Genomic DNA, 12,976 nt, shown 5'->3' with positions numbered 1-12,976 from the left:
CCAAGTTTTCTAAGAAAGTAAAAATCCCTCTTTTTGACCCACAAGATGTTTCTATGTACACTAGGATGACTTTGAACTCTGGTCTTTCTGCCTTGTTTCCTCATGTCAGGATTAGAAGTGTGTACCACACCGGCTCAGAATTACTTTCTTAGCCAAAGTTGCTTTGGCAAGTTTCTTGTCTTTGTTGTTTGTTGTTGTTGTTGTAAGGCCAGGATCTTAAGTAGCCCAGACTAGCTTTAAACATGGTATATATCCAAAGATGCTCTTGTACTTTTGGTTCCCTTGGCTGCCCCTCAAATGCTGGGATCCAGACATGCACCACCACACCCCGATAACTGGTTGCTGGGCAATCAAAGCCAGGCCCTTGTGCATAGTAGGCAGACACTCCACAGCTAAGTCCCCAGCCTGTCTTTTCGTTCTTCTCCTTAAATGTCACAGTGCAGCAGAGTCATCCCGAACAGCACCCCACTCCCTTTGCCATTTTCCACTTTTAAGGAAAGGAGCCTTGCTTTGGGCAACACTGGGGAGGGGGAAAGACCAATTCTTTGATCATTTTCTACCACCTGCCTGTTAACACTCCCACCTTTTTAAGCCAGGTGCCGGTGAATTTCCGAGTTCGAGGCCAGCCTGGTCTATAGAGTGAGTTCCAGGACAGCCAGGGCTATACAGAGAAACCCTGTCTCGGAAAACCAAAACCAAAGCAAACAAACAAACAAAAAAACCAAAACCAAAAAAAAAAACACTCCACCTTTTGTTGTTTTGTAGCCTTGCCTGTCCCAGAACTCACCATGTAGACCAGGCTGGCTTTGAACTCACATTTCAGGTTTGGGGTAAGGAGGAAGGGCTCCCCACCAGAACAACTGGATCCTAGTTATTTGAAATAGACAAGGCCAGAGCTGCTGTGTGTTTTTTGAGGCTAAACTGGAGGCGGGGGGGGGGGGGGCACAAAAGCCATTTGGTGGTGAGGAATTCCACAGTCTTCTGGTGCACATCAGTGTTTGAAAACTGTTCTCCTCGGGCCACATTCTTGAGTCTTGCGGCTTGAGTCTTTGCTGGCATTCAGTAGTGAGCCAGTCTGGGTTGACCAGCTTAACTAAGAGATGCAAGATTTTTGGCTTTTAATTGGGAACATTTTGCCTTTTAAGTAAAATGTTTTAAATTCCTTGTTTGTCTCAGAAGACCATTTTAAAACCAAGGAACGGACACTCGCCAGCTACCCACAACACCCGCCACAGGATCTTAAGACTTCTGGTGAGTGGAGCACAGCTTCTGCTCCAATCCAATTGCGCGGGACCTGAGACTGCATTAGTTAGGGAAGCAGAAACCGGCCTGAGTAGGGCCACAGGCCTCATCCGGCCGGATCAGCGCCGGGGTAGCGGGAGAGCAGGGTTGCCTGACACCCGCCAGCTACCCACGACCCCCGCCGCAGGATTTTGGGACTGCTGGTGAGTGGAACACAGCTTCTGCTCCAATCTTTAAACAGTGACAACGACAACAACTAACCCCAGAGATTACCAGATGGCGAAAGGTAAACGTAATAATCTTACTAACAGAAACCAAGACCACTCACCATCATCAGAACCCAGCACCCCCACTTCGCCCAGTCCAGGGCACCCCAACACACCGGAAAAGCTAGACACGGATTTAAAAGCATATCTCCTGATGATGATAGAGGACTTCAAGAAGGACTTTAATAACACACTTAAAGAAATGCAGGAGAACACTGCTAAACAGGCAGAAGACAATAAAGAGGAAGCACAAAAATCCCTTAAAGAATTGCAGGAGAACACTGCTAAAGAGTTACAAATCCTTAAAGAAAAACAGGATAACATAATCAAACAGGTAGAAGTCCTTACAGAAAAACAGGAAAACACATCCAAACAGATGATGGAAATGAACAAAACCATACTAGACCTAAAAAGGGAAGTAGACACAATAAAGAAAACCCAAAATGAGGCAACACTGGAGATAGAAACCCTAGGAAAGAAATCTGGAACCATAGATACGAGCATCAGCAACAGAATACAAGAGATGGAAGAGAGAATCTCAGGTGCAGAAGATTCCCTGGAGAACATCGGCACAACAATCAAGGAAAATGTAAAATGCAAAAAGATCCTAACTCAAAACATCCAAGAAATACAGGACACAATGAGAAGACCAAACCTACGGATAATAGGAGTGGATGAGAATGAAGATTTTCAACTCAAAGGACCAGCAAACATCTTCAACAAAATTATAGAAGAAAACTTCCCAAATCTAAAGAAAGAGATGCCCATGAACATACAAGAAGCCTACAGAACTCCAAATAGACAGGACCCGAAAAGAAATACCTCCCGACACATTATAATCAGAACAACAAATGCTCTAAATAAAGATAGAATACTAAAAGCAGTAAGAGAAAAAGGCCAAGTAACATATAAAGGCAAGCCTATCAGAATCACACCAGATTTTTCACCAGAGACTATGAAAGCCAGAAGATCCTGGACGGATGTTATACAGACACTAAAAGAACACAAATTCCAGCCCAGGCTACTATACCCAGCCAAACTCTCAATTAACATAGATGGAGAAACCAAAGTATTCCACGACAAAACCAAATTCACACATTATCTCTCCACGAATCCAGCCCTTCAAAGGATAATAACAGAAAAAAACCAATACAAGGACAGGAACCACGCCCTAGAAACAACAAGAAGGTAATCCCTCAACAAACCTAAAAGAAGACAGCCACAAGAACAGAATGCCAACTTTAACAACAAAAATAACAGGAAACAACAATTACTTTTCCTTAATATCTCTTAATATCAATGGACTCAACTCCCCGATAAAAAGACATAGACTAACAAACTGGCTACACAAACAAGACCCAACATTTTGCTGCTTACAGGAAACTCATCTCAGAGAAAAAGATAGACACTACCTCAGAATGAAAGGCTGGAAAACAATTTTCCAAGCAAATGGTAGGAAAAAACAAGCTGGAGTAGCCATTCTAATATCTGATAAGATTGACTTCCAACCCAAAGTCATTAAAAAAGACAGGGAGGGACACTTCATACTCATCAAAGGTAAAATCCTCCAAGAGGAACTATCAATCCTGAATATCTATGCTCCAAATACAAAGGCAGCCACATTCATTAAAGAAACTTTAGTAAATCTCAAAGCACACATTGCACCTCATACAATAATAGTGGGAGACTTCAACACACCACTTTCACCAATGGACAGATCATGGAAACAGAAACTAAACAGGGACACAGTGAAACTAAGAGAAATTATGAATCAAATGGATCTGGCAGATATCTACAGAACATTCTATCCTAAAACAAAAGGATATACCTTCTTCTCAGCACCTCATGGTACCTTCTCCAAAATTGACCACATAATTGGTCACAAAGCAGGCCTCAACAGATACAAAAATATTGAAATTGTCCCATGCATCCTATCAGATCACCATGGACTAAGGCTGATCTTCAATAACAAAATAAATAATAGAAAGCCAACCTTCACGTGGAAACTGAACAACACTCTTCTCAATGATACCTTGGTCAAGGAAGGAATAAAGAAAGAAATTAAGGACTTTTTAGAGTTCAATGAAAATGAAGCCACAACATACCCAAACTTATGGGACGCAATGAAAGCATTTCTAAGAGGAAAACTCATAGCTCTGAGTGCCTCCAAAAGGAAACTAGAGAGAGCACACATTAGCAGCTTGACAACACACCTAAAAGCACTAGAACAAAAGGAAGCAAATTCACCCAAGAGGAGTAGACGGCAGGAAATAATCAAACTCAGGGGTGAAATCAACCAAGTGGAAACAAGAAAAACTATTCAAAGAATCAACCAATCAAGGAGCTGGTTCTTTGAGAAAATCAACAAGATAGATAAACCCTTAGCCAGACTCACTAGAGGGCACAGGGAAAGCATCCTAATTAACAAAATCAGAAATGAAAAAGGAGACATAACAACAGATCCTGAAGACATCCAAAACACCATCAGATCCTTCTACCAAAGGCTATACTCAACAAAACTGGAGAACCTGGATGAAATGGAGAAGTTCCTAGACAGATACCAGGTACCAAAGTTGAATCAAGATCAGGTTAATGATCTAAACAGCCCTATATCCCCCAAAGAAATAGAAGCAGTCATTAATAGTCTCCCAACTAAAAAAAGCCCAGGACCAGATGGGTTTAGTGCAGAGTTCTATCAGACCTTCAAAGAAGATCTAATCCCAGTTCTTCACAAACTATTCCACAAAATAGAAACAGAAGGTACTCTACCCAACTCATTCTATGAAGCCACAATTACTCTGATACCTAAACCACAAAAAGACCCAACAAAGATAGAAAACTTCAGACCAATATCCCTTATGAATATTGATGCAAAAATCCTCAATAAAGTTCTTGCTAACCGAATCCAAGAACACATCAAAACAATCATCCATCCTGACCAAGTAGGTTTCATCCCAGGGATGCAGGGATGGTTCAATATACGGAAATCCATCAACGTAATCCAGTATATAAACAAACTCAAAGACAAAAACCACATGGTCATCTCCTTAGATGCGGAAAAAGCATTTGACAAGATCCAACACCCATTCATGATAAAAGTCTTGGAAAGATCAGGAATTCAAGGCCCATACCTAAACATGATAAAAGCAATCTACAGCAAACCAGTAGCCAACATCAAAGTAAATGGTCAGAAGCTTGAAGCAATCCCTCTAAAATCAGGGACTAGACAAGGCTGTCCACTTTCTCCATACCTATTCAACATTGTACTTGAAGTCCTAGCCAGAGCAATTCGACAACAAAAGGAGATCAAAGGGATACAAATTGGAAAAGATGAAGTCAAAATATCACTTTTTGCAGATGATATGATAGTATATATAAGTGACCCTAAAAATTCCACCAGAGAACTCCTAAGCCTGATAAACAGCTTCGGTGAAGTAGCTGGATATAAAATTAACTCAAACAAATCAATGGCCTTTCTCTACACAAAGAATAAACAGGCTGAGAAAGAAATTAGGGAAACAACATCCTTCTCAATAGTCACAAATAATATAAAATATCTTGGCGTGACTCTAACTAAGGAAGTGAAAGATCTGTATAATAAAAACTTCAAGTCTCTGAAGAAAGAAATTATAGAAGATCTCAGAAGATGGAAAGATCTCCCATGCTCATGGATTGGCAGGATCAACATTGTAAAAATGGCTATCTTGCCAAAAGCAATCTACAGATTCAAGGCAATCCCCATCAAAATTCCAACTCAATTCTTCAACGAATTAGAAAGTGCAATCTGCAAATTCATCTGGAATAACAAAAAACCTAGGATAGCAAAAACTCTTCTCAAGGATAAAAGAACCTCTGGTGGAATCACCATGCCGGACCTAAAGCTCTACTACAGAGCAATTGTGATAAAAACTGCATGGTACTGGTATAGTGACAGACAAATAGACCAATGGAATAGAATTGAAGACCCAGAAATGAACCCACACACCTATGGTCACTTGATCTTCGACAAGGGAGCTAAAAACATCCAGTGGAAGAAAGACAGCATTTTCAACAAATGGTGCTGGCACAACTGGTTGTTAACATGTAGAAGAATGCGAATCGATCCATTCCTATCTCCTTGTACTAAGGTCAAGTCTAAGTGGATCAAGGAACTTCACATAAAACCAGAGACACTGAAACTTATAGAGGAGAAAGTGGGGAAAAGCCTTGAAGATATGGGCACAGGGGAAAAATTCCTGAATAGAACAGTAATGGCTTGTGCTGTAAGATCGAGAATTGACAAGTGGGACCTCATGAAACTACAAAGCTTCTGCAAGGCTAAAGACACCATCAATAAGACAAAAAAACCACCAACAGATTGGGAAAGGATCTTCACCTATCCTAAATCAGATAGGGGACTAATATCCAATATATATAAAGAACTCAAGAAGGTGGACTCCAGAAAGTCAAATAACCCCATTAAAAAATGGGGCTCAGAACTGAACAAAGAATTCTCACCTGAGGAATACCGAATGGCAGAGAAACACCTGAAAAAATGTTCAACATCCTTAATCATCAGGGAAATGCAAATCAAAACAACCCTGAGATTCCACCTCACACCAGTCAGAATGGCTAAGATCAAAAATTCAGGTGACAGCAGATGCTGGCGAGGATGTGGAGAAAGAGGAACACTCCTCCATTGTTGGTGGGATTGCAAGCTTGTACAACCACTCTGGAAATCAGTCTGGCAGTTCCTCAGAAAATTGGACATAGTACTACCGGAGGATCCAGCAATACCTCTCCTGGGCATATATCCAGAAGATGTCCCAACCGGTAAAAAGGACACATGCTCCACTATGTTCATAGCAGCCCTATTTATAATAGCCAGAAGCTGGAAAGAACCCAGATGTCCCTCAACAGAGGAATGGATACAGAAATTATGGTACATTTACACAATGGAGTACTACTCAGCTATTAAAAAGAATGAATTTATGAAATTCCTAGCCAAATGGATGGACCTGGAGGGCATCATCTTGAGTGAAGTAACACAATCACAAAAGAACTCACACAATATGTATTCATTGATAAGTGGATATTAGCCCAAAACTTAGGATACCCAAGATATAAGATACAATTTGATAAACGCATGAAACTCAAGAAGAATGAAGACCAAAGTGTGGACACTGTGCACCTTCTTAGAATTGGGAACAAAACACCCAGGGAAGGAGTTACAGAGACAAAGTTCGTAGCTGTGATGAAAGGATGGACCATTTAGAGACTGCCGTATCCAGGGATCCATCCCATAATCAGCTTCTAAACGCTGACACCATTGCATACACTAGCAAGATTTTGCTGAAAGGACCCAAATATAGCTGTCTCTTGTGAGACGATGCCGGGGCCTAGCAAACACAGGAGTGGATGTTCACAGTCAGCTATTGGATGTATCACAGGGCTCCCAATGGAGAAGCTAGAGAAAGTACTCAAGGAGCTAAAGGGATCTGCAACCCTATTGTTGGAACAACATGATGTACTAACCAGAACCCCGGAGCTCTTGTCTCTAGCGGCATATGTATGGAAAGATGGCCTAGTCGGCCATCACTGGAAAGAGAGGCCCATTGGACTTGCAAACTTTATATGCCCCAATATAGGGGAATGCCAGGGCCAAAAGAATGGGAATGGGTGGGTAGGGAAGTGGGGGGCGCTATGGGGGACTTTTGGGATAGCATTGGAAATGTAATTGAGGAAAATATGTAATAAAAATATTAAAAATCAAAAAAAAAAAAAAAACCAAGGAGCTAGGGATCTGAAATAACCCGCCTGGGTAAAACACACACTCTGTGTGTGTGTGTGTGTCTGTGTGTGTGTGTGTGTCTGTGTGTGTGTGTCTGTGTCTGTGTGTCTGTGTCTGTGTGTCTGTGTGTGTATCTGTGTGTGTCTGTGTGTGTCTATGTGTGTGTGTGTGTGTCTGTGTGACTGTGCGACTTAATTTCATTTTACATTGTGTGTACATTGAAAGCCTGTAACATTGAAAGCATTTAACACCTTTTTGAAGTTGTGAAATTCAGAGGAACTGCCCAAAGGATGGATACAAGTAGGTGGTGCCTTTTCTTTCTTTTGTTTCTTTTTAAAAATAAAGGATGTATTTTAGTTTTTCTGTGTGAGCTTTGGCTGGTTCCTGTATTTACTGTGCTCATGCAATGCTCACCGAGGCCAGAAGAGGGCATCAGATCCCCTGGACCTGGAGTGACTGTTGCGAGCCATCTATCTTGTGTTAGGAATCCAGGTCCCCTTCAAGAGCTGTAAGCACTCTTAACCACTGAGGCATCTCTTCAGCCCCTAGAACGATGTCTTAATGTTTAATGTTAACATTAAAAGAGAAGGAGGAGCTGATTAAAAGCTGAAGTGGCCTCTTGAAATGGAATATCCATTTTCAGAAGATTGACCACTCAGTTTCGGCTGCGTACCTCCAGCTTGCACTTAGGGCGCCAGGAATGTGGCTTTTCTTGAGCACTCTTCAAAGGACCGTAAGGAGGGTTGCGCCAGGCCTCTCAGATTAAAATCCACTTCAACACCAAGTGCTTCCAAGTACCAGGCTTAACCTCGTCCCCACAGGCGAGGAGACAGGAAAGACCTGTCTGGAGTGAGGCAGAGAGCAAGGGTCTTGGGCCCTGCCAAGAAGGGTGCAAAAAAGCAAATACTTGGGGGGGGGGGAAGGGGAAGGCGTTCTGAATGTCTCCCCCAACTTCTAGGGGAGCCACTTCCAAAGTGGTGAGCCACTTCTGCCACTTCTCAAGTTATAGGTTTTGAAATTAAGTGTTGACTTCCCAATACCCTTAAGTCTCTGGGCTGGGGCCGCGCATGAGTAGTTTCCTGAGCACAGTGGTCACTGTCGCTATGACTCCAAATGGCTGTTCTTATCAGCGGAGCTGTGCGATACAGTGAGTGGGGCAGGGGACGTGGGTGTTGTACCTGGAATCGCATGCTCTGCGGTGAGCTACACCCTCAGTGTTTTTATTTTTCCAGAAGCGTTAGTTTAACACCTGAGCCTAAACTCCGTGGGTGTGTGAAACCTTGCAAATGAGCCAGCTGCACCAGGTGTTTTGTCACAGTCGCGGGGGTCGCCTGAGGCTTCGGGCAGGTGTGCTTGAAGTGCAGGTGTTCACTTGCCTGAACATCCCCCTCCTCCCCCGAAGCTTGCCTTTGCTTGTGCGCACCACAGCTCAGCTCTGTTTCCTGGACTTCCCTCTTGGTAAAGTCTTGGCTGGGTGTCTGCCCATCTCGTTTCCTGTGCGCAGGCTGTAAACGACTGAAAGGACTCTGCGTTTGTGTTCAGTTGGAAGTTTTGCTGGATATAGAGTTCTGACTGGGAAACGTCTCTCAGAAGCTGAAAGCATCATTTTCAGTGTCTTTAAGAATCCCAGATTGGAAGCAGAGGCAGGCAGATTTCTGAGTTCGACCCCAGCCTGGTCTACAAAGTGAGGTCCGGGACTGCCAGGGCTACATAGAGAAACCCTGTCTCAAAAAGACCAAAAAAAAAAAAAAAAAAAAGAATCTCAGATTGGCATGATCGTTCTTCCTCTCAGAACTTTGGGATTTCCTCCTTTCTGCCACGTTCTGAAACATTACTTTATGGACAGTGAGGTTTCTCTGTTGCACAGGGTACTTCTCATTACCAGGGTTCCACTGGTGGCTCACATCCTTCAGACACCTGAATTCTTTTTTTTTTTTTTTTTTTTTTGGTTTCTCTGTATAGCCCTGGCTGTCCTGGAACTCACTTTGTAGATCAGGCTGGTCTCGAACTCAGAAATCTGCCTGCCTCTGCCTCCCAAGTGCTGGGATTAAAGGCATGCGCCACCACTGCCTGGCGACACCTGAATTCTCATTTACTCCGATCTCTACGGATTTCCCAGGAATTCCACATTTGTTCAAATATTGGGTGACCTGCACAGAGAGCCTCTATTTGTCTATTTTCCTTCCATATTCATGAAGGTATGGCCAAGGTTGCTATGGAAATGTTGATACCAGGAACATGGGATGTCTGCTGGGGAAATTTGTAGGCACCCAGTAGGATAGCCCTAGAGATAGCCCATTTGAGCCACGGGAGGGGGCCCCTGAGGCATCTGGAGCCTTAGATTCACTGTGTGTCTTCTTGGGCTTGGAGCTGTCTTTTGTCCACTTGTATGGTCATGTTCACCCATGTTCACTTTTCTCTTGGCATTCTGGGCTCTGTACTCCTGCCAGAATGGCCTGTTAAGCTCTACTTATAGCTTGCTTTATCCGTCAACACCAAACCTTTCCAGAAACTGAGTCTGAAGGCTGATGAAAAAAAAAATGGCCTGCTAAGCTCTGCTTACAGCTTGCTTTATCTGTCAGCACCAAACCTTTCCAGAAACTGAGTCTGAAGGCTGATGAAACCTGTGGTCAGCTTTACCACACCAGCAGCCCCACTTCTCAGTACCCATCGCCTAGACAGATGTGTCACTTTTCTCGTTGCTATGGCCAAGTAAGTACCTGACAGACAGGGGGACAGGGTTGTTGTGGCCCATGACTTCAGTCCACCAGGCATGGTGGAAGAAACTGCTCACTTGGTGGTGGGGGATCAGGAAGCAGAAAACTCAGGCAAGACTAGAATCAGAGTGGATATAACCTTCGGAGGCTCACCTCCTGTACCTCACTTCTGCCAGGCAGGCCTCACAGACTCCTAAAAACAATGTCCCAAACATGAGCTTGTGGGTGTTTGGTTAACTTTTCTTGAGAAGACAAATTTCTCCTCCTCCTCCTCCTCCTCCTCCTTCCTCTTCCTCTTCTTCTTCTTCTTCTTCTTTTTCTTCTTCTTCTTCGTTTATTTATGGGGGGCTGGAGAGATGGCTTAGCAGTTAAGAGCATCAACTGCTCTTCCAGAGGTCCTGAGTTCAATTCCCAACAACCACATGGTGGCTCACAACCATCTGTAATGGGATCCGATGCCCTCTTCTGGTGTGTCTGAAGACAGCTACGTGTACTCATATATGTAAAATAAAGACTTATATGTTTGGGTGTTTTGCTTACATGTATGTATATGCACCATGTGAATGTCTGGTGCCTGCAGACAGTGTCAGATCCCCTGGAATTTGAAGACATCAACAGTTGTGAGCTCTATATAGGTGCTAGGAACTGAACGTGGGTCCTTCACAAGAGTCACCAGTACTCTACCCATTGAGCTCTCTCTCCAACTCCAGACATGAACAAGTTCTACTCGTCCCAGATAGAGTGCTAACAAGTCCAAAAGAACAACCCTGTCTGGCACAGCCTGGCAAACCACAGGGTTACTTACGAGAGTGTGGGTGACCCTCCCCCCGCCCCCAGGCAGCTGCATTATTAAACAGCTGCACAGAGGATTATGTAAAACCTGCATAGACAGGGTTTCCCCATTCAGCCTTCCGCCTCCCGACAGCCCTTCCCCAGACCACACAGCCAGGCATATACACAGCTGTGATGTGCACCCCGTAACTACAGCACTGGAGGTGGAGGTGATGGAGACAAATGGACACTTAAGAGTTCAGTGGCCAGCTACTCTAGCCAAACATAAATTCAGGCTCAGTGAGAGACCCTTTCTCTTTTCTTTCTTTTCCCCTCCTTATTCTTCCTCCTCCTGCTCTTGCAGACTACCCAAGTTTGGTTTTCAGAACCCACATGGCAGCTCTCAATTCTAACTTTTGCAGGCACATACATAGATGAGGCGAAACACTCATACACAGGGGCTGGAGAGATGGCTCAGTGGTTAAGAGCACTTGGTGCTCTTTCAAAGGACCAGGGTTCTATTCCCAGAACCCACACAGCAGTTCCAGGAGGCCTGACACCTCTTCTGGCCTCTCCAAGTACTGCATACCCGGTGTACAGATGAACATGCAGGTAACACACCCTTACACCTGAACTAATTGGGGGCTGGAGAGATGGCTTGGCGGTTAAGAGCATTTGATCTTCCAGAGGTCCTGAGTCCAATTCCCAGCAACCACATGGTGGCTCACAACCCATCTGTAGCAGGATCCAATACCCTCTTCTGAAGACAGCTATAGTGTACGCCTATACATAAAATAAACAATTCTTTAAAAAAAAAAAGCCTTTAAAAAAAACCTTAGAAAGTCAAGCACTCCAAGCCCTTACTGTGCTGAGTAAGAAACTCAGACCTGCCTCACTCAGTGACTGCCTCCACTGTACTTTTGGGAGACTCTAGTGTTGGTCACTGCTTGAACATAATTACCGACTGGGGTTAGTGTGTCCCATCGGGCTGCCATAGGGATGTCCACAGGAGAGGTAAGGATTGTGACAGTGCCATGTGGGTTGGCGGCGTGTCCTGTTGAGATCCCATTCTCCAGCTCTGATTTCCCGTCTGCTGTCAGACTGGTCACAGGCCTGTGTGATAATGACGTAAAATGACAGAGACCTAAGTCATTGTGTCATTCCCATCCTACCAAAAGAGTGATGGACTCCTTGCAGTCTGCTTAGAAAGGCCAGAGGATATGCCACCTCTGCACCAAGTCATCCCTCCCCCCCCCCATAGAGTTCTGGGACCAATTAGGAGGGCTCCCTGTATTCCAGCTTCTGTTGATACAGTGGAACTGCTAAGGTTCTGATGGGGGCTGTCATCTGACCACTGTCATGGGCTCATCTCTTGGGAACCTAGGCCAGGGCTCTTAGTGAGTATCTTAGTTAGGATTTTACTGCTGTGAACAGACAGCATGGCCAAGTCAAGTCTTAAAAAGGACAACATTTAACTGGGGCTGGCTTACAGATTCAGAGGTTCAGTCCATGATCATCAAGATGAGAGAGAGCATGGTAGCATTCAAGCAGACATGGTACAGGCAGAGCTGAGAGTTCTACATCTTCATCTGAAGGCTGCTAGTGGAAGACTGACTTCCAGGCAACTAGGATGAGAGTCTTAAAGCCCAGGCCCACAGTGACACACCTACTGCAACAAGGCCACACCTTCTACTAGTGCCACTCTCTGGGCCAAGCATATACATACCATCACTGTGAGGAAACCAGCAGACTCCAGTCTAGATAGCAAGTGTCACCTTGGCCATGTCACTGTGGCATGGCCAAAAAGCAATGCCTGGCCAATCTCAGGGAGGCTGGGTAGACTTGCAGAAGGTTGCAGTATGAGCCTTAGCTGGGACCTCAGGTCACCTGGAATGCAAGTCAGTTTACACCTTCCAGATGATTCCAACAGAGCCATCTCTGAGTTGGGTTGCAGGACTACTAAGGGAAGTGGACTTGTGACCTACTGGAGTCTCTTCTCTCTTCTATAAGAAGGGTGCCTGGTCCCAGGAGACCAGACAGGCCCCGCCCCTCTTTTTGTTCCAGGACCGCGCAGATCCCACCAAGGCTGTGCTGTGTTGACTCTGAAAAAAAAAAAAAAAAGAATGTACACAGCAAATGGGCAGTTCCATCAGCGTGAAAAGCCTTTCACAGACACAAGGATGCGGGGACAGCAGGCTTGGGAAGGGTTC

This window comes from Mus caroli, unplaced genomic scaffold (genome assembly GCF_978045245.1).
Source record: "Mus caroli unplaced genomic scaffold, Mus_caroli_1 scaffold_10, whole genome shotgun sequence".
Lineage (NCBI taxonomy): Eukaryota > Metazoa > Chordata > Mammalia > Rodentia > Muridae > Mus > Mus caroli.
This window is presented reverse-complemented; position numbering follows the sequence as displayed.